Below are 19,604 nucleotides of genomic sequence, written 5' to 3'. Positions count from 1 at the left end.
TTTCTCTATTATTAGATAAGATTATTATAGATAATGAAATCGTGCCCAATCAAAATTTCCCACAAAAGATACACTTTAGTTATTTTCGATGATTTTAATCTACTTTTTAAAAACTTTTTAAAACAGTAAGTTAATTTCAACTCTTTTACTCAACTTTGGGAAATAGTAATTGCTCTAAATTGAAAATTATAGTTATTTTTATTCTAAAAGTGAAGTAAGAAGTAATAAGAATGTAACTCTCAGTAAGAGAATTGTAGTAATTATATATTTTGAATCTTAATTTTAAAGTGTTTATAAGTTCTCTAAACTTCAGAGATGATTTAAATGATATTTTGCAATAAATAATTTTACATAATAACAAAACAAGTTCTCTGAAGCTCAGAAATAGAAATCTAGATATAGAGTTTACAATAATTAAGGTCATATAATGAACTCCTTAAATATTTTGGTATAGTCTCTTCCATTAACCAAATTATATTTTAAACAATTTTTAAAACTACTTTAGTGGATACTGACTCATGTTTTTCTTCTTAGGTGATTGTCTTTGATTAATTGAAATTGGCAAGATTTTCTTCTTTTTCAAATTGCCTGGGAAATTGCTAGACATGCAAATTTGCAAGCCCCACTCAGAACCCAACATAGACCTAGCCACTAAGATCTAGAACACATGTGTCAAACACAAGGCCCGCGGGCCAAATCCAGCCCGCCAGGCCTTGCAATGTGGCCCGCACTGCGCTGTCATCACTGCACTCCGCTGTCAGTTTATGACATTGTCAGTTTATGACTGTTCAGTAAACCATTTGGCCCGTGATTTAGGCTGGATTTTAGATTTTGGCCCCTTCTCTGATTGAGTTCGACACCCCTAATCTAGAAGATAAAAATGGGTTTGGATTTTATCTTTTGATTTCTCCTTGGGGTTGTTATTAACTGACATATTTGCTGTATCTGTACAAGGTCTGGAATAGGAACTCTGTAAATTTTTGCTGACTGAAGAACACACAGGTGACATCATTTCTTTTTTTACTTATCATATGTGTATGTGATATATACATACATACATGTGTTTGTATGTATGATACAAACATGTATCACAGTATTGAGATAGACTGAATTTTTCAGCAATACAAATGTTCCTTTTCTCCCCTTCAGGTAAAGTAGCCATTACAAAAGATTGCACAAGCCAAGCTTGATGTAATATTCTGTCTTGATAATTTAGTTGTTTTACTTTATAAATGCCTATTCAAACAGCGAGTGAAAAAATAGCTGAGTACAAAAGGAATTATATTTAGTATTTCAGATTTAGATACTTAATTTCTTATTTAAATATAGCCTCAAAAATAACAATGGTTAAATACAGCAAAATAGACTATTTTAAAACTGATCTATATTACTAAATATTTGTCTGAATAGGTGTGGTGCTAACACAGGACACAAATGTTTGCATTGAAATTCTTCATGGCCGAGACATCATCCAGTCAGGGAACATAATGGTACTGAGCCTTACAGTCACCTTCATTTCGTGATTTTGACAATTAATTAAGAAACATTCATTACAAGACCATTTTTAATTATTAAAAAATCCCTTTCACTCACACATCATTTAAACCACACTGACCTCTTTGACTTTCATTTATTTTTATTCAAAACTGAGCTCAGCTGATGTCTTTTATTATTTTATGTAGTACTGACTATAATTCTCTGCAGCCATTCTTGATAGTTGTAGTTATCTCCTATTAATTAAATAGATAGCATTTATACTTTAAATTACTATAACAGGTCTTTTGATGATAGTGGTCTAATGCCCTAGAAGAATACAGAAACATTTAAAAATAAGTGGGAAATCATTATTATCTTATGTTTCTTCAATGCTAATTAGAGTCATAGAAATAAATAGAATATTAAACAGGATTTGTGTCAGTTTTAAAGTCTGGGTGAAATTATTCTTACAATACATATTCAACAGCTTTCACAAGTTCAAACAAAGACCACACATGCACAGACTCAGAGAGAATATCCCAGAATTATCTCATTCAAATCTCACGGTAAAAATGAAATATAGCCGAAACCGGTTTGACTCAGTGAATAGAGCATTGGCCTGCAGACTGAAAGGTCCCAGGTTTGATTCTGGTCAAGGGCAGTTTTAACTATTTTGTACAGATAAAATATTGTGAAATACTTAAATCATTTTAAATATATATTCTTGCCTGGCCAGTATGACTCAGTAGTTGATCGTCTGTCTACCCAGGAGCCAAGAGATCACGGTTTGATTCCTAGTCAGAGCACATGTTCTTGTTTCAGGCTTGATCCCCAATAGGGGGCGTGCGGAAGGCAGCCTATCAATGATTTTCTCTAATCATTGATGTTTCTATCCCTCTTTCCCTGTCCCTGAAATCAATAAAAACATATTAAAAAACACAAAAATATTAATTTCTGTTAATACTATATTAGTTATTGTATTCAATTGTATTTCTTTATTTTTGTCACTTATTAATTTAATTTTGGGGGGAAATTATTTTTTCAGCAAAATCTTAATTGATAATTTAAAAATGAAAGTAGCCCTAGCTTGTTTGGCTTAGTGGATAGAATGTCAGACTGTGGACCAAAGGGTCCAGGATTTGATTCTGGCTGCAGGCTCCTCCCCAGACTGGCCCTGGTCCTGGCATGTGCAGGAGGCAACAAATTGATGTTTCTCACACATCGGTATTTCTCTCTGCTTTCCCTTTCTCTCCCACTCTTACTAAAAATCAATGGAAACATATCTTTGGGTGAGGATTTAAATAATAATAAAACAAAAATAGAGGCATATGTTATCCAAATGTAAAAAAAATTAAGGAAGAGGTTTTAATTGAGAACTATAATAAAATTAATTTTTCTTATATTTTATTTTCAATTACAGCTTACATTCAATATAATTTTGTATTAGTCCAGGTATATAGCATAGCGGTTAGATGTGGAAACCCCTTTTCACGTCCCACGTGGTTCAGGGTTTGGGTTCTGGAGGAGGCCACAAACAAATGAAAGAGACTAGAAAAATATTAATTTGAGAAATGAGGGCCAAGTGGAACCCCAAGAGAGGACTACACCCTGCTCTGGCCTTGCTATCCCTTTTATTAAGACTAAGGGATATATCCATAGCCTTTAGGTAGCAATGCTAATAATAGCCAATCAGCAAGAATTTGCATAAGACTAACAGGTGAAGGCTGCTTCAGCTACCATTGTCTCAACTAAACAATGAGTGCTTAGCTTTGACCTTTCAGAGCTTCAAGGTTGACCAGCCTTTCAGATTCCCTTTCCACATCTCTCTACTAGTGAGGACAATGGGCGGTGGCTTCCAGCAGTTAGACAATCATATATTTTACAAAATATTATCCCTGATGTTTCTAGTATCCACTAGGCACCATATATAGTTATTACTACATTATGAACGATATATAACTATATTGTAACTACCAATTTGCACTTATTAACCTTTTCATCTAGTCTTCCAACCCCCTTCCTTCTGTCAACCAACAGTCTGTTCTCTAGGTCTGAGTCTGTTTCAATTTTGTTCATTCTGGTTTTGAAGTCTTAACTTATAATTGCTCCCATATCCACTCTTGCAGGCTAAGAATTTAAGAAGCAGGAATAGAGGCATTCAAAATTGATTCCTCCAATCAATTTTCATGTACTTTAGTCATACTTACTTAACTTGCAGACATAGGAGATAATCGGGTTCATATTTATAAATATCAGCTAGCATCAATATATATTTTGCATATTGTAAAATATTGCAAAAATAAAAGATAAAGCTGTGAATTATAAAGTTTCATGAAAATAGAACCATTATATTTCCTCACTAAAGCATTTTCCTCTTAAAAAATTGTCATTATTTGAAAGGTTCCATAAATGTCCAAATGCCTGTTTGCAACATAAAGGAAAACATTTTTGAAAGTGTTTTGTTAGATTTAATGCACAGTTGCATTATTATAATAATTAACCACCCAAGAAAACAGTTCTGCTAGATGAGTACTTTAGTGTAATTTATAGTATCTCAGGATTTTAGATGACCTTTTCTCATCTATGTTTCACAAAATAGAGAATGACAGCACATTCATTCCCCATTTTTTTTTACTATTTACCCCATGTTTTCTTTGTTCATTTTGCATTGTTTCTAAAATTATACCAGCAAAATAAGCCTATGTACTTATTATCCTCACATATATATCAATAGTATTTTTTTGTTCTGGCAATGAAAGTATAGAAGCAGTATGCTATAATTTTAAAGACAGCTATACATTGTTTTATTCTGCACAGTTTTGCATTAATTTGTACACTATACATGTCTTGGGTAAAACATAACTCAAAATTAATTCATGGATAGAGAAAAATAGGGCAGATACAGTGGCATGTGGTTTATAGATCATTACACTGTTATAAATTAAATATGAAAGCTATAATAGATAGTTAATAAAAAAGAGATTGTATTTTATCAAACAGGTTAGGGGACCCCAAGCTTCTAGAACTGAAATGTGCACATGATACAAACTATGCAGTTAAGTACATTTCAAGTGATAAAACATATATCTATGACATTGAAATATAAATTTTCAGTAAGAATTTTTGTACAGTGATATTTACCTCTATTCTTCATAGTACTAGTAAGAAACAACATACTAAAAGACTAAATAATCCATTTGTTATTTTCCCCCCTTAAAATATCTGTGAAATTTCATCAGCTCCATACCACTGTTCATATTGGTAACATATGACAGTTTGAAATAAAAGCCAGCATATTTAAATACATTTAAAATACATAAGAATAGTCAGCATCTTGGACATTCTGGGCAAGTACTTATATTTTTACTAGTGGCCAAGTGCACGGATTCATGCATACTAAAAAAAATTAAATAGAATAAATATTTTAATATCACTATTTACCTTTTCTCTATAATAGAAGTGTCAACTAAATTCACGATCAACAATGACAGATTGAAACACATGCTTCTAATTGTCACCAGCTAAAGCTTTATGTGTATGGCACATGTGCAAGTCAACTTAGCCTTCTATAGTATAAATTTGCTTAATTAGATCTGCTTTCATATGTAGCTAAACTTTATCCAGCCCAGTGAAGTAACCCAACTTCTCTTTCAGGTAATTGTGAGCGACACAGCAGTAAATATCAACACAAAGCAGATTATTATTGTAGATCATGCAGGGAGAACCAAGTAAAATATTAGCTGCAGCAGTGTTTGACTGTATTCTATGCAGGGAGAAAACCTGAAGTCATTTTCAAGGTCCACCATTTCATACTTCTTTTCAGTCGGGTCAAGTTTCTAAACTTTCTAAATCTTCACTTTCTAGCTAATGAAAAGAAAATAGGATTCCACCGAGTTTCCTATCTACCTATTGGAGGATTTCTGTGAGGACCAAATGAGATGAGGCACGGGAAAATGCTTCACAGACATTTGGTGAAAGTGTGAAATGCTTGCATCTGGCTATGGAGCAAGTCTTGTTACCATGCTGAAGAAACTGCAAGGAGGCTCGTCATTGCTAGGGAGAGGAAGCTGGGCATTGCTAAGTGACTCTATTACCGGGTGCCCACAGTGACTGTTTCTAGGCTGGGCTGGACTGTGGGCTGCATTTTGCATCATGGGGTCTGAGCCGTGTTGGGGGTTATTTGGTGGGCTGTTGCTCCAGGGTGGTATCAGGGCCTGTGTCCCACTTGGGGGAAGCTGGGGGTTGCTTTGTGGCCACAAGGTCCACGTTGTCAGTGTACATCACAGCAGCTCCTGCGTTGAGTGTCTGCCCCTTGATGGTCAGTGCACATCATTACAACTAGTTGAATGGTCAGACACTTAGCATTTATATATATATATATATATATATATATATATATATATATATATATATATATATATATATATATATATGATAAATTTGCCCTAATCGGTTTGGCTCAGTGGATAGAGCATTGTCCTGCAGACTGAAAGGTCCCAGGTTTGATTCCAGTCATGGTTGTGGGCACATCCCCAGTAGATGTGCAGGAAGCAGTTGATCAATGTGTCTCTCTCATCAATATTTCTAACTCTCTATCCCTCTCCCTTACTCTCTGTAAAAATCAATAAAATATATTTAAAAATACATATTGAAAATCTTACATTTTTAAAAAACCCTGTTTGATACAATTGTTGCAAATACTAAACATTTTAAAAGCTCTTAATTATCAAACAAATGCACTGAGCAAAATAAATTTATTCAAACTTGGCACTTTTTATTATCAGCAATTGTATAATTAAAAGCAATAATATAACTACCCACCTGGGGTGCCTTTTATATTTAAAATAGATTCATAGACAGTTTGAATAAATTATATAAATAATATTGGAAACCTTGGAAAGTACATACTGTATTCCTTTTAGGGTTTGTTAAATGGTCTTATTAATTAAGAAACTTAATGAAAAAGTACCATATAATTTTTGTTATATGCAGAATTTAATGAACAAATTGAACTACCAAGCAAAATAGAGACAGACTCTGTTTTGGGAGCAGGCAGACAGCTCTGCTGAGAGGGGAGGGATGTTGGATGAATTGAGCAAAAAATGTGAGAGAACTCATTGAAATGGACAGTAGTGTCGTGATGGTGGGGTAAAGAGGGTAGAGGTCCAAGAGGGGATAAATGGCAATAGGAAAATTAAATAAAAAATAAAGTTGATCTGTATATATTAAAAAAGAATAGAAATAAACTTGTTGAGTCATGCAGGTAACAAGTCTAATACAGTTTTTGCTGTTTACTCAAGGGCCAATGTTGCAATAATTCACCTCCTTGACAAGCCATGAGATGTAACAGAGAACCTGTCTGGTGTTGACATGACATGCACATGCTGTCATTCCTTGCTGGGAAGAACATAATATTTTATGCTCAGATACCACATATAAAAATGAATACAAAAATGCAAACATAGATGCTATATACAAAAATGCAAGTGCAAAATTTTAGTTTAAGGAGACAATTAAAATAACAGCTAAGAAATAACAGCAATGCAGGAGTAATGATATGTGAATTTAGAAATATTTGCAAAAGTAGCTTTGATTTTGAATAGAAGAATTGTTCTAGTTAGCAGAAGACTAATTTTAGATACAACACATCCTCAATTCCCTCTAGTGCAATTTGTCCCTGGGCAAGGCTCTCACACAAGTGATTAGAGATCAGTGTTGTACATGGGAAGAGAGGCCCTGCACTCAAACCTCAGCTGGCGAGCCCACAGTCCCTTTGGGCAAACTGTAAACTTTTTTGTTAAGAATTAAAAAGAACTTCTGGGTGTTAATTTTGTATCCTGCTACATAGCCCAATTCATTTATTAATTCTAGTAGTTTTTTTTCATTGGAGTCTTTCAGGTTTTCTATATATAACATCATATCAACTGCGAATAAGGACAATTTTTACTTCTTTTCTAATTTGGATGCCTTTTATTTCTTCTTCTTATATGATCACTGTGGGTAGCACTTCCAGTATTATGTCGAACAGGAGTGGTGAAAGTGGGCATCTGTGTCTTGTTCCTGTTCTTAGCGGAAATGGTTTTAGTTTTTGCCCATTGAATATGATGTTGGCTGTAGGTTTGTCATATTAGGCTTTTACTATGTTGAGGTATGATCCCTCAATTCCTTCTTTGCTGAAAGTTTTTATCAGGAAAGAGTGTTGAATTTTGTCAAATGCCTTTTCTGCATCAGTTGATGTGATTACGTATGTGATTTTTGTCTGTCAATTTGTTTATGTGATGTATCGCGTTTATTGATTTGCAGATATTGTAACAGCCTTGCATCTCTGGAATAAATACCGCTTGGTCATGGTGTATGATCTTTCTAATGTAATGCTGGATACAATTTGCTAGAATTTAGCATCTATGTTCATCAGGGATATTGGCCTGTAATTCTCTTTCTTTGTAGCATCTTTATCTGGTTTTGGAATTAGGGTAATTCTGGCTTTATAGAAAGAGCTTGAAGTGTGCCTTCCTCTTGAATTTTTTGGAACAGTCTGAGAAGAATAGATGTTATTTCTTCTCAAATGCCTGCAGGAGAAATTGCTATTCCTCACCTGGTCTAAGAAACAAGAGATTCTAAGTGATGAAAATAAATAATGGTTTTCAAGTTGTTTCAAAGTACAACTCATTTGAAGATAGAAAAGCAAGTTGTTTCATTGAAATTTTCAGTCAGTAATGCATTTAAAGCTGATTCAACAAAACTAAAAGTATAGTTTCTAGACAACTTATTTCCAAATACACAATATTTAAAATAAATCGAAACCTTTCATTTCCTCAGAGACCATAGATTACAATTAGATTCAGCTATCTAAACAAATTTATTTAAAATAATTGAAAAATATTTGTATTGTATTACAAAATGTATTTTATATAATACTTAGAAGACAATAGTATTTTTAAGAGCATAAATATCTCATAAGGCTTTTATGAAGGCATTGATAATACCAACTCTTGATTATGAGATTTATTTTTCAAAGTTTTATGTGGAAAGTTATGTTATTGGAAAACTGGCATCTTTTTCTACATATTATACAGATTAATTTATTTTTAAACATATGATGTTAAATGTATTTCTAATTATGTTATCATTTTTCCAGTTTGATACATTATCTCCCAAATAAAAAGCTCATATACAAATAGATCTTGATTTAGTTAGATAGCAAACTGAATAATGCCACAGGAGAATACAGGTTTATTTAACAAAATTCTAATCTAGTATTTATAGTTCTCATACACAAAAGAGATTATTGCTATTCTAACCTTGTTTTTTAATATGTTACATATCCTTGTAGACCAAAAACCAATGCAAAACTGCCAAATGTATTTAATTGTTCTACCTTTTTCATTCATACACCATTCTATCACTATTTTTTATCATTATAATCAGCTTAGCCCTACTTTTTACTAGGCAGTTATATGGTTAACTAGGCAGTTATAAATGGTTATTCTTTACCAACACACACATACACAAGCTAAATTGGCATTTATATTTTTCATCTTTATTGAAATATAGTTGCTATGTAACATTTTATAATTTTTTTCAATGTGCATGTACAGTGTGGTGATTTGATTAACAAATATGGTAAGAATTGATTACCATAGTAGAGTTAATACCTCCATAATTTCCAATAATCACCTTTTTTTCCTGTGTGATGAAAATGTCCAAGATCCACTCTCTCAATAATGTTTAAGCATATAAAACAGTATTGTTAACAGTATTCATCATGCTTTATAGTTGGTTCCAAGAGTTATTGAGCTTGTAACCGGAATTTGTACCCTTTGACCAAAATCTCCTCATTTCTCCCACCACCCATCTCTGGCCACCAGTATTTTACTCTCTGTTTCTATGAGTTTAGTTCTTTCAGATTCAATGTATAAGTGATATAACCATTCATTCATTCATTCATTCATTCATTCATACATGGACACTTAGTTTGTTTCCATTGTGTAGTTATTGTAAATAATACTGTGATGGACATGGGACTACAGATAACTCTCTGAGGTCCTTATTTAATTTCCTTTGGATATTTGATTTCATTCCCTTTGGATATATAACCAAACATGAGATTTCTCTATCAAGTATTAGTTCTACTTTTAACTTTTTGAGGAATTTCCATACTGTTTTCCACAGTGGCTATCCTGATATGGATATGTATTACCATCAATAGCAAAAATGGATTTTCTCTCCACATTCTTGCCTCCTATTCCTTTCCTTTTGTAACAGCTCTTCTAAAGAGGTGAAGTGATTTTTCATTTTGGTTTTTATTTGCATTTCTGATGATTAGTGATGTTGAGCATCTTTTTATGCACCTGAAGCCATTGTTTGTTTTCTTTAGAAAAAATGTCTATTCAGTTCCTCCAGCCATTTTTGAATAGGATTGTTTCTTTGTTTTTGTATTGTTGTTTTGTTTTGCTATTGAGTTGCATCAATTTCTTAAAAAATATTTTGAATGCAACTCTTATTAAATATGTGATTTGCAAATAGAGTCGTCTCCCTTTAAATGCAGGTTAGGTTTCAGATACCCACAGTCCAGGCCAGTTCAAAATATATAATAGAAAAACCCAGGAATAAACAACTCCTAACTTTTCAATAAATTACACACCATTCTGTGTAGCGTGATGAGATCTCACATCATCTCACTCCATCCTGCCTAGGATGTGAATCATCCCTTTGTCTAGCACATCTGATTGTCCGTGCTGCCCACCCATCTGTCACTGAGAGGCTGTCTGGGATGCCCGATTGCCTGCCACTTTACTGCAGTGCTTGTGCTCAGGTAACGTTTGCTGTTCTCTGCAGTGACCACAAGCACACCAGTAGTGAAGCAGGCGATTTGGATATGCTGAAGAGAAGCTGTAAAGTGCTTACATTAAGTAAAAAAGTGAAAGTTCTCAACTTTCCATATTAGAACAGAAAAAAATCATACATTAAGATGGCTATGATCTATGGCAACAATTTTTAACCTCTTTCATCTCATGGCACACATAAACTAATTACTAAAGTTCTGTGGCACACCAAAGAGTATGTTACATTTTTTGCCTATCTGACAAAAGGAAGTATAGTTTTTGTCTCTTGTCATTTTTTTTTTAAATTTGACAACCTAAGGGAAAGGAAGCCAGTACCCCTTACTAAATAGTCAGTTATTGCATGTTTTAAAAATTCTTGTGGCACAGCAGTTAAAAATTGCTGATCTGTGGCAAAAAATAACTTTTCTAACTATGAAATTGCCTAATTTATAAATTAAATTCCATTATAGGTGTGTATGTATACATAGAGTGCATTTGTGTACAGGATTGCAGTACTATTCACAGTTTCTGGCATCCAGGGGGGTGTTTTGGAACATATTCCCTTTGGATAAGGGGTGACTACCGTATGCCCCCCCCCCCCCCCATTTTGTAGGTTGCCTTTTTATTTTGTTGTCTGTTGCTTTTGCTCTATGGAAGCTTCTTCATTTGATGTACTCAAATAAGGGTTTTATAACTTCAGGTCTTATGTGTAAGTCTTTACTACATTGATTTCTGTACATTTACACAGAGGGCCTGGTGCTACTAAGTTAGGGTCCAGGTAGAACACTGTCTAAAGATGAATGCTTAAGCGACATCAACAACATGGCTGAATAAAATGTCCTCATAGTAGCTCCCCCTCAACAACAATGATTTGGCCCCCAATCCATGCACAAAACCTGTGGCATCCAACAGCATATATTAAGAGACCCGGGAGGAGACTCGTCTACCCTTGTATAATAAGCATACAGACCTCATCCCAGTTGTGGGCCCTGCAATAGACCAGGAACTGGCTCCTGACCCTCTCAGTCATAGTGTGGGATCTCCAGTGGAACACTGTCTTAGAGGATGTCTTTGTCCAGGTTCCCAGTGTAGAAGTTGTAGCACACCATTGAAACAGACAAATTTGGACACATTAGAGATGTTTAGAGGGGGAAAAAATTGACTTTATCCAAGTCATTCTTTCACAAGGCAGAACAGCTCAGTGCCAAGTGAGCCGTTCTAGCCCTGCAATTTCCCCACGATGCAGGACGTGAGAGTGTGTGAGTGAGTGCCTGGCTGCCCCAACTGTGTGAGACATTACCAAAGAGGCGTGCTTTTCTCTCTCGCCCCATCCAGAATATTGAGTTGTGAACTGCATTACTGGAGGCAGGAATGGGTTAGGAGAGTAGCGAGTAGGATAGTCAGACATGGAGTACCTGGCCAGGGTTACTTAGTGGTTAAGTGTCAACCCAAGAACCAGGATAGAGGCCCCAGTTTGATTCCTGCCAGGACACATGCCTGGGTTATGGGCTCAGTCTCCAGTAGGTGGCATGCAGGAGGCAGTCAATTGATGATTCTCTCTCATCATTGAAGTTTTTCTGTCTCTCCTTCTCCCTTCCTTTCTGAAATCGATAAAAATATCTTTAATAAAAAAGAGTGTTTAAAAAGATAAAAGGACATAAAGCATAATAAATACATCACACACTCAATCAAGAACCCTCCTATTGAGCTTCAGGGGTTACCTTACATTCTGATTTCCCTAAATAGTCCACAGACACGCCCAGCACTAAGCATGCTTAACCCCAAAGCCCCCCACATTGCGGTTAGTTCTCTGTGTGTACTCACAAAGATAAGACTAAATTTCAGCAGCCAGCTGGGCAGCACACACACAAAACCAGCTGAAATCCGTGGGCCAGGAAAGGACCCCATTCATGAATTGTAGCTTGCCTTAGAGAAAGCCTAAGGGATGCTGCTGGCACGTGGCCTGGTATACTGCAGGTTCCAGAGAAGGCATACAAATTTAAGATTTCTGCCACAAGAACAAGCGAGAAGCGTGAAGCAGGCGTTTCCGCAGAAGGTCTGAGGAGCCACAGAATTTCTAGAAGGGTTGACAGGAAGTGTTTCTCCCCTGAAGTCAGTCAGTGAAGACTCAGGAGGAGACTCCTACTTAAAAACACCACACCACAGACTTTTTGCTTTGGGCATGATTGTGATGGTGCTGACACTGCTGTGTCTAGTCTGCACTCCAGGTCCTCAGATGTTTTTCCAGGTTTGATACAGGCCCTGCTCGATTTTTTGTTTATCTCCTTACTTTCAATGAGCAGATCTTTGGACAACTTCCATCACTTTGGTCTTATTCTTTAAGATGGGCTGTGATGGAATGGGGCATGCTTGATTGGCAAGCAGTAACCATCACTGATTTTCTGCCTTTTTTGTTCTTAATCACATAATTTGCTTTCCTGGTCAATCATTTGTTGTGGCCTCTTACTTGAAGCATTAATTGTAGATTTTGTACACTTAGGGACCATGATGACAAACAGTATTAAGCACAGTATATAATTTACAATGTCAAAAGAGTGGTTGGCATGCATGAACATATTTAATAGAAATGTAGTGTTTTCTATATTCCATCAGTTTCTATTTTCATTTGATCGCTTGTTGTTGGTTTTTCTTTAGTAATGTTAGTCTCTTTCACCTAGCATTTTATGTAGTTGTGTACCTTTAGTAAATTCCAATTTAGTTTAGATAATTCTCTTAAGTTAACCTACATGTCAATGCTGCTCAAAAGGAGGAAGAAATTTTATTCCTATGTCCTTATAAAATTTATTCCTATGTCCTTATAGAAAAACTTCAGTAGAACTTGTTTAAATGGCAGTATAATCCAATGGTGGTTATTTGCAAGTGATTTTGTTTGGCTTTATAGTATGTTCTCTACTAAGAATTTATATTTTAAGAAAAAGTTTATTAAAATATTTTAAATGCTGATCCTAAAATTGTGCAATTCGATTAAAGAAAAAGACAAAAGTGAGATTATGAGTGAATTTTAGAAGATAATGTAAAATTATATTTAATATGACATCCCGATAGTAATAATAATTCAAATTAAAATGTTGAAAAGTGTTGCTTCTTCTTCTTCTTCTTCTTCTTCTTCTTCTTCTTCTTCTTCTTTTTTTTTGGTGTGTGTGTGTGTGTGTGTGTGTGTGTGTGTGTGTGTGTTAGAACTAAGATGCTCAGAAGTAAATTCCCTGCTTACTTGCATGGATGGTAGCTTGAAAGGAAATTGCACTTATGCTGGTTATGCCTGAATATATTTCACAGCCAGAATTTCAATTACTAAGAACCTTACATTAGTGAGCCAGGAGAAATCTGTCAGTTAAAAAAAAAATGACGTGAGTATACTAAAAGTATCTCTTCTCTTGGGCTTCCTCTGTGTATAGGAAGAATCAATTTGCTTTCATCTTAATCCCAAATAGAAGGAGCAATTGACTTCGGGGAAATCCTGTAAAATTTATTGCTGACAGCCCGTGAGAGAGTACTTTCTAAGGATGACAGAGCACATGAATTGATCCTGCTTCCAGTGACACCGTGATAACTGATTCTCTCAGTCCCCAGTGCAGCTCTGAAGCAGGTTGTCACTTTTCCCTGCAGTTTGAAAGGACCATTTGAGAGAAGACATCCAATTTGGTACTTAATTAGTACGAGGTACCCACTGCCTTTGCTTGTATGCAGGTAATATACAGAGAAACAGTTTACTAAATATGTGAGGAAGGAAATGTTGAGTTTAGTATAACAACAGCATTTAAACATTGGCAAACACAGTAATGAACAAAATAATGCATTTTTCCACAAATACTAGCTGAAACCAACTCTAAGTTATGAAAGACATAACTTAGAGAGAAATTATCTCTTACTTATATGTGCATTATTCCTTATTCATCAGATTGGATACTATAATATATGAATCATATAATTACCAAATATAGGTGATTTTGAAAGATTGTTCTAAGTGAAATTTTGTGGGGGAAAATAGTATTTATGTCTCATCACCTTTATGGATGTGTGTGCATAAATGTATGGACATATACATATACACATATTCACAATATGATGTACATATATATGCTATATATACTTAAATTAATTATATACATTTAATACTATATATCTATTCATATATCTTCACATCCATTTATATATTTACATATTATCTATTTTATATACCCACATATAGTTTACATATTATAAAGTTCTTTCAAATACATGTGACGTAGACATGACATTCTTTGTAGCTTCAAAATACAAGACAAAAAAGAGAATATTATAGATGTTTTCCTGCTTCTTTCTTCCTCTCCATCAGGGTCCCTGATATCCTAAACTCACAGGAATCAAAATCAGAATCAAAATGAGTATATTCTATCTCTAAAAGCTTCTCTAACAGGTTGCAAATTATCTTCATTCAATTGTCTCAAAGTTTCTGCAAAGGACTCTAAAGAAAGACTGAGAAATACAACAGTGCCCTGTCTCACCTTCCTCTAGTGAGAAGTAAAGAATGGCTGCACTTTACCTCTCAGAGAAATTACTCAAGTGTCCTTTGAGGAACATTCATCAGTCACCTGCCTCCTCTAAGAGAGGCGATGGTTGAAAATATGGAAGAGAGGATCTTATTATAGAAAACTGGCAGCATTCGGCCCATTGACCACTTCTTCCAATCCATTCTTGGACCAGGAAGGGAATGTTTCCCTTCACCTTAGCCCAATAAAGAAGGTTCCATGGAAGTCCCAGTAAGGGTATGTCACATGTTCACCGGCTCTTGAGGACCCAATGAGCTGGTAGCAGAGGCTACAGAACATAGGCTAGAGCAGTGTTTTTCAACCTTTTTTGGGCAAAGGCACACTTGTTTCATGAAAAAAATCACGAGGCACACCACCATTAGAAAATATTAAAAAATTTAACTCTGTGCGTATATTGACTATATATAAAGTAATTCTCTTGAATAGGAATCAAATAAACACAAAGAAAGTATTTTATAATTACTTTATTATGAAATATTAAGTAAACAAAATAGTGAAAAATTATAAAATTCTTGTCTTGTCTGCACCTACGGCACACCAGGCAACATCTCTAGTGTGCCGCGGAACAGCGATTGAAAAACGCTGGGCTAGAGTAGCCAAGTCTTTATTTCCAGCAAGATGGAATGTGCTTTGCCTACCAGAAAATAAAAGAAATTGGGGATCCTGCTCAGGAGGACACTCTAAAAAGTTAACCCTTAATCAGAAAAGGGCTACACTCCCTTGATCCAAAGGATGAAGTAGAAATGCTAAGTGAAGTGCCAGAAAAGCTTTGGACATTGTCTATATTAAGGTGACTGCCCTTGCAGGTCCCCAGTGAGTAATGTCAGAAATGGTCCCTGGAAAAGATCAAACAAAGACCATCAATGATTGGGAGGGCACCAACCCAAGATTACAGTTAACTCTGCCCTGTGTGACTGTGTTGCTTTCAGCAAATGGTTCCGTTCATCTGGGTCAAAATCTTGGGCAGTTAAAAAATAATGTAGCAAAAATAAACCAACCAGTTCCTGTGCCATGGAGGCTTACAGGCCTGGAGTAGATCCAAACGTGGGGTCCACTATTCTGGATCAGACTCGTGTTATGTAATGAATAATTTGGTCTGGAATTTTTAATGCCTAAGCAACAAAACAAAAAACGTTTTATAGTATATATTATATAGAGTACCTGAAAAGCTCTGGGACTTGTCTGAGGTTCTAGCCAGGAGTCTCAAAAAAGATTAGCTCACAAAGCAGATGGAAAGGGATGATGGGAGTAAAAATAGTTTGATTTTTGGTTACAAGACTAAATCTAAATCTAGGTCATTCAAAATCCAAGTAAATGCCCCAAAAAATTTTAACCTGAAATATGAAGCCATTTCACTATTTAGCAACCCTTCCTGGGGAAAAAAAATGCATTATTGTAAGTTAAAGCAACATTTATTTATTTATTTCCTATCTTAATTTTGAATATAATTTTCCAATTCTGATATCTCCTTAGCTCATACCTTACATCTCCTTTATTCTTCTGAATGTTTTCTTTTACTGCAGTCTCAGAATTCTCAATCAGTACTTCATACCCAGCTTAGTTATTTCAAACACTCAGAAGGCAATCATTTCAATTTTGCTTTATAAGCTTTAATCTTCTCCTTTCCTTCCCAACATCATCAGAACAGAAACCAAACTTATTCACATATCATACCATTTTGTAGTCTAGTTACCTTATGAGGAGCATGCTTCCCATCCCTATATAAACTTTTTATTGCTGCAGTCTTTTCTCAAAATAAGGATGCCTGTACCCTCCTTTTAAAAGGGCAGTCCCATTGCCTGGTTCCTTGCCCTGTTTCTTACCTGCTAATGTCTACTTTTGCATCAAAATTGGTCTCAGAGACACGTCTACTGGTGACTTCCTTGAGGGCCTTCAGTAAGATTTTCCAGCCATCACTCTGAGCTAAATCTACCTACTCTGCTGTGTTAACCTTTGACAAATTTCTGTCAGACTAGGTCTGCCAGAAGTAATACATTAAATAGACACATCAAATAACGTAAAAATTGCCAGTAAAACAAAAAGTCTCAATAAAATTGTAGTTTAATCATTTGGTTTCACCTAATGTGAATATGATAAAAATGTTTAAAAGATGAAATAGAATTAATAAAATTAAAATTAACAGTAAATTGTAACTACCAAATAAATGGCCGGTATATTTTACTGTATGAAAATTATATAAAATTTTATTAGGAACATGAATAGCACTGATAGCTATTATGGATTAAGTGCTTCTGAATTTCAGATGACTTTTATAACTTCACAAAAACTTCTTCTAAGAAGTTAATCAAACCTCAACAACTTGCATATTTTAATCTCTCTAAGAGTGGAAGCTGCTGTTCTGAGAGGTGAAGTCAATTCAGAGCTAACAAAACAGCCAGACCCTATGACAGCCTGATCCTGAAGTCTTTGCAGTTAATTTCTGGGTTTCATGAAATGAACCTCATGACCCATAATTCTTTATTGATTATTTGTTATTATTTGGTATTTATTCTTTCACAGACTCTTCTCCCTTCAAATACAAACAGAAGTGTAGGTTGACACGTTTAGCTTCGTTCCTATGTGTGGTCAAGGAGCTCTTCACGGTAGGTTAGAAGTGCTGGTAAAGTTTTATCTTATAATTTTTATGAGTCTCACACAAAATTGCCTTCTCAGAGAATCTTCCAGATGAAACCCTGTCACTGGTTAAACGTTCCTTCCTTTTTCTTAGCACCATCTTTGACAGAACTTGAGTTATTGTGCTGCAGCTACTGGTGGCATATCTGACCTCTGATGGTCATGGTGGTGCCTCTGTCTCACATTACCTAGGAAGAGCAATGGGGAAATGTCTTTGACAAGCAATTCTGGTGGAACCCTTTAAAAAAAAATCCAGAGATATTTACTGGCAGCTTTATTCCTAACAAAATTTTTCAGGAAATATTTTACTCATGTATCCGTCCTTCCCCCTATTAATTTAGGAAGTGTGTACTATATAGATAAAGGAAAAAGAGTAGTGACAGTATTTGTTAGTGTTGATTTTTAGTTAGTCTTAAGCTGACTGGCTTTTGTTGTTTGTTTTTGTTTGTTTGTTTTGTTTTTATATATCCAAAGGTTTCTAAGAAGCCAGTTTCATATTAGTATTTGTTATGTGGTACATTTTTAATGCATGGGTCAAAACAAGCAGTTTATAGATTTTCATGCCATTTGTTGTTTATTCTTGCGGGAGTGAATACATAGATTAAGAAAGTATCTGGGGGTGGGAAGTAATTCACTATGAATTCTTGTTTCAGCTTCTGTCTTAAATATATTCTTGCTGGAGAAGTAAAGAAAATATGAAAACACTTCAAGAATCCATAACTAGGTTTACAAAAAAGGCAAATGTTTTTTATTACATTTAAACAAATATATTGTTTTCTAACTTAAATTTTTTTAAAAAATCTTCCATGTACATAATTTAGTTTATTGTGAAGAATGAGCGAAGGTTAGTTGGAATCATAAAACAAAAAGTGTTATAATGTTAGTCCAAAACTAAGTTTTTTCTTTAAATCATTATTAAAATGACTCCTAGAAAACTGACACCGATTATCAAATAAGTCATCATCAAAAGAAAGGGATTTCATCTACAAGATGGAGTGAACACCAATAGAATAGCTAAGGAGTGGAACACAGATGAGAAAGAATTAATTAGGCAGAGCCTGGAATTTGGCTCAAAAGCTGAATTTGAAAACAAGCAGCAAAACAAACAAAATGTGAAAATCAATTAGTACTATCTAGTTACTTAAAAGACATTACATGATATCAAATCTGAGTCCTCCCCTCTATATCTGAGCCATTAGCTAAAAGCACAGGGTAGCTGAGGTGTGTCTAGATCTGGTTCTAGAATTCAAGACTCCATTATAGACCTTTTGATACTTCTGTCCACTGTTAGCTTTAAAACCCACTGCATCATCTTTTTCTGTCTGCATAGCTTCATTTTTGAGTATTTTTGGATTTCACGTAGTTTCCATTGTAAATGCACTCCTAAGCTCTCTAACAGGTTTACTGATTTCCTCCATTATTTCATACTGACAAGTGAAACTAGCATTTTCAAAAATGATGGAAGGACCTCCGTCCCAACCCTCGCCCCCCTCCTGCCAACCCCCATCTCATCTATGGCAGATCTCCATCAGTGTGAAACCAGTCAAAGAGAATGCAGCAGCAAAGCCAAAGGCCAGTACTAAGGGATCCATCTGTGGCTTGGCTGAGTTAACTGAGGTGTTCAGGCACACCGACCCTCCCGTTTCCTGGACCAGTTCCCTGTGTAAGTGCTGCTGCAGAGAGGAGATTGCTGCTTCTAAATTGCCTCTGCCTGCTTGGGCTGGCCTCTGGGACCAACCAGAAAAGCCATCTTTAAATGGCAACAATCTGTATTAGCCAAAGGGATTAACATTTTTGCTTTTTTTTTGGCTTTACTTTAGGAATGTCATTGAGAACCATAACTCCTCTAATGTTATCACGTGAGCCCACCCTTTTTCCAGGGGAGCTGGGTTATAAACATGACAAAATATGCAATTAAACACACACACAAACACACACACACACACACACACACACACACACACACACCTTGAATTAATGTCTTTCAATGCTAACTCTTTTATTGTAGTTCTCATTCTCAGCTAAAATAATTTTTAATCTGAAAATCCATTATCTTTCAGTGAGTAAGTTTTCACCTTCATTTTTACCTCATCCTGCTCATACTTCTCCCTGCCTCTTC

General features: G+C 35.2%; 1 protein-coding gene and 1 long non-coding RNA gene across 8 annotated transcripts in view; one reads left to right on the top strand and one right to left on the bottom strand.

Annotated features, from left to right (window-relative positions):
* The window catches only part of CDH18 (cadherin 18), a 305,298-nt gene that overhangs the window by 187,620 nt on the left and 98,074 nt on the right, over positions 1-19,604 (top strand). The gene's annotated exons all lie outside the window — the stretch shown is intronic.
* The window catches only part of LOC311620991, a 59,023-nt gene continuing 54,917 nt past the window's right edge, over positions 15,499-19,604 (bottom strand). Inside the window, exon 3 of the long non-coding RNA XR_014794782.1 lies at positions 15,499-17,673. This is a non-coding gene — a long non-coding RNA (uncharacterized lncRNA). The remainder of the gene's footprint in view (positions 17,674-19,604) is intronic.

This window comes from Pipistrellus hanaki, assembly GCF_964339955.1.
Source record: "Pipistrellus hanaki genome assembly, chromosome: 4".
Taxonomy (NCBI): Eukaryota; Metazoa; Chordata; class Mammalia; order Chiroptera; family Vespertilionidae; genus Pipistrellus; species Pipistrellus hanaki.
This window is presented reverse-complemented; position numbering and strand designations above follow the sequence as displayed.